We start from the raw sequence: 3,921 nt of genomic DNA, 5'->3' as shown, positions 1-3,921 counted from the left end.
AAAAAGCATTTTCTCATGTTTGCTCTCCTCCTCATGTTAGAAATGGTTCTAATTGGATCATTTAATTGTGTTACAAGGTGATCCACAATCTGACAACCATAAAGTGATAGAAAAATTTGAGACTATCAGATATTGTCATTTTCATTGAGAAAATGTAGATTGGAAAGATGAGATCTGAATATTTATGTTACTTAAATTTAGTTTCTTTGCTGTTGTGTAATGACCTACTTAAAACTTTCTTTATAGGGAAAAACAAATCCCCAGAAATTACATGGTCTACAGTGGGGTATTCTAGGTTGGCAAGTTGAACATCTCCTCTACCAATGACTTGGTATGTTCTTGATCTTGCTAACTTAGGCAAACTAAGGCCTGGAAAGTCAATCCATAATATGGATCTAATTCTTATTGGTTGACTCCCATTGACATGAGAAGGTATTATAGATAATATTAGCTGTTTGACCTGGGAGAAGTGATTAAATAATTCCCCTCTCCAAAACTCAGTTCCCTGATCTTTATAATAAAAAAATTGGCCAAAATTTCTCTAGATTCTTGAGAGTTCTAACATTACTTTCAATGCAACACACACTGGGGATATAAAGGAAGAAAAAATTGCTTGTCCTGCCCATGAGGAGTTTATGCTGTACTGAAGGGAAATAAAATATACATAGATAAGTAAGTACAAGGTAATTTGAGGAGGGAAGAGAGTATTAATTTTGATGTAATCTGTGAGGAGAATATTTTAGAAATGGCAATCCCTTATAGAAATGAAAACTAATATTTCTGCTCCAGTGTTTTGGTATTTGTCCTTCATTTTTGAAGGGGACCAATGACATCATGGGGTGATTTCTTGACTACTACATGAATCATATTTAAGTGAGGCATAGTTACACAAAGTTATTAGCCTCACTCTCTCTTCTAGAATCATCAAAGCCCAGTGGCATGACACAAGTCAAGACAACTGTCAGTGTCCTTGGCTGCAGTGGATGACCTTGGCATCTTTGAGTATTACGTGTTTATCCATGCTGTAAGTGCTACACAGTGCCTACTTCAGCCATCTTTCATGGCCATTGAAACAAATTGTTCTCAGCCACCCATTTTTTTCACTGTGGGAGTATGAGAAACTTAACATATTTGGATAGACACCCCCCTAACTCATTGAAAGGTTTGAAACCTATTTCCTGGGATGTGGCTGCTGGACATGCCACAGCTTCTTGGAGCCACAGGTGAGAGTTGGGTGAAAGGTGGATGCCAAAGCTGAATGAGCAGCCCTGGAAAGGGCTCATCAAGCCTTCACATCAGAGGTGCTAGTCCTCCTTGAACACCCTGTATACCCCAAGTAATCCACTGTAATGATGGTTTCAATTATATGTCCCTATCATCTTGATGGAGCAGCTAGGTAGCACAGTGGATAGATAGAGTGCTGACCCCGGAGTCAGGAAGACTCATCTTCAAATCCAACCTCAGACACTCACTAGCTGTGTGACACTGGGCAAGTCACTTAACCTTGTTTGCCTCAGTTTCCTCATCTGTAAAATGAACTGGAGAAGGAATTGGCAAACCACTCCAGTATCTTTTCCAAGAAAACCCCCAATGGGGTCACAAAGATTTGAACATGACTGAACAATAACAAAAATAATTTTGATAATAATGTTAATAATTCATTTGAGGAAGGTCTCTTTTAAAAGATGAAGAAAACAAAATTTAATTGCTGAAGGCAGTCTCTCCAGATAACTTGGTTATCCAAAATAACTCATTGCTGGAGGGACCTGGAGAGCAGGTTTTATTGTTTGCTTTTCAGCTCTAACTCATGTGTCAGAGGTCCTTACATTTCTCTACCTCTTGATTTCCTTGTTTTCTTTTAAAAGGATGGGTATCATAATGGCAAATTCATTAATTAATTAATAAAATGATAAACCTGTAGTCATAAGCAACCAGGGTTTGAGTCATAGGTTACAAGTTGTACAACCACATGCTTAAGTTCTCTGAGGCTCAGCTTCCCTTGTAAAATGGGGAAAATAATGTTTGTACTCCTGACCTCACAGGGTTCTCGTGAGGAAAATACTTTGCAAACTTTGAAGTGCTTTACAAATATGAATGGTTATTAAAGATTCAGTTCTGATGGCTGCTTCTGTAGATGTTTTTCTTGAATTCCCCTCAGGAAAAATTGATCATAAAACCTTCATGACCTCTATAATGCAATGATTTTAAAATGTTTTTTATTGATAGTCTTTTATATCATCATAGTTTTCTCCAGTATCTTCCTCTCTCCCCTTCTTAGAGAATCACATCATATGACAAATAATATTTTTAAAAACAAAAAAGAGAAAAAATTAGCACAAGTGATCAACACATTGAAAAAGTCCAAAAAAACATGTGCAACGCAAAATGCCCTTAGCCAACCACTTCTGCAAAGAAGTGGGCCAGGAATGTCTTCTCACATCTCTTTTTTAGAGTCATACCTACGTTTATAATTTTACAACATTAATTTTTTAATTTTTTTGCATATAGCTGTTCCTCCCATTTACATTGTTGAGTCATTGTGTATATTGTTTCCTTGTCTTACATTTTCATATGTAGTGTTATTTTCATTATGGAAACAAAGATCCTTGTTTCCTCCTTTTGAAATATTAAGAAAATATTTAAAATTATCCCAGTCTGATATCTTTGGACTAATCTGAAAAGGAAACTTTATCAGTCTTTCATTAACTATATATTCCAAAGAATGCTTTACTGCCTTTTCCCTGGTCAACCCAGAAAAGTCTCTTCTCTGGAATTAATTCTGGTGGAGAACCAAGCTAGAAGCCCTAGAAAATCTATCTTGATCATATGAAGATAATGATCTACCTAAAAGTCAAAGAAGTCTCTTTGATTATTTCAATTAATGGAAGTTTAGCTGTCATTGACCTGATGGTAAGTAGACTCCTTTAAGGGAGTGGTTAAAGGAGGAAAATGATTCTCCAATAATTATGAGACTATTATTCTGTTTAATGAAGCAAATTATTAACTGAGCTGTTACCTAAACTCCAAACCCTCATTCAGTCTTGACTGAAATATTCCTGATTTAATATCCTAAACTGTGAGTTTAAAGTGACTTGGAGAAAATGGAGCAGTTTGGACATTTCTCTCTTAATAACACTCAGATTTAGAATAACAATAAATTAATTTTAAAATATTTCTGCCAAGCTTGTACTTGCAATGTAGAGTGCAGTATTATTTATCTTTGCATTGTAACTCAGCATTTCTGCTAGATTTTAAACTCATTAAGTTCAGGGATACGGCATTATTTTTCATATTTCATGCTCCTTGCTTAGAAAAGATCTTGTTCACTATAGGTGCTTAAAAATGTTTGTTGAATTAATCTTTCCCCATAATAATTAAATGTAACATCTTCCCCATTGTCTTTTGCTGACTTGGGAGGATTCTTCTGCTGGCATGAGTTATTCTTAGAGGGTTCATTGTTTATATGGATGTTACTTTTGGCTGGTAGAGACTTTCCTAGATTAGTGTCTTTTTCCCCACAGCTTTCCATTAATTTGTAAAGAACAAAGCATTTGAGGAGTCAAAAAAGCTGCAGTCAACCATTAATTCTATGATTAAGTCAGTTTAAACTTTAAGTGGTTATAAGCAAAGTTTTATAAAAATGAAATTTCTCTTTTCCTTGGAGTACAAGGGCAAAATCTTCTGAATAGAAATATTTTTATTAAGAATAACTCCTAAACTTTCTTCCTAGATTCATTTTCTGTATTTCCCAGAAGGTATGTCCAGAGTGAAGTCAACTGTGACATTACAATATGGAATCTACTTTCAGCATAGTCTATTTTCTATTCCCTTGGCATTTGTTTTATTGGGTTGATTTCAAATGGACATGACACCACACACACACACACACACACACACACACACACACACACACACACACAC

Source organism: Vombatus ursinus, unplaced genomic scaffold, assembly GCF_900497805.2.
Source record: "Vombatus ursinus unplaced genomic scaffold, bare-nosed wombat genome assembly UNPS02015406.1, whole genome shotgun sequence".
NCBI lineage: Eukaryota > Metazoa > Chordata > Mammalia > Diprotodontia > Vombatidae > Vombatus > Vombatus ursinus.
The sequence above is the reverse complement of the archived record's forward strand: the minus strand, read 5'-3'. Positions refer to the sequence as shown.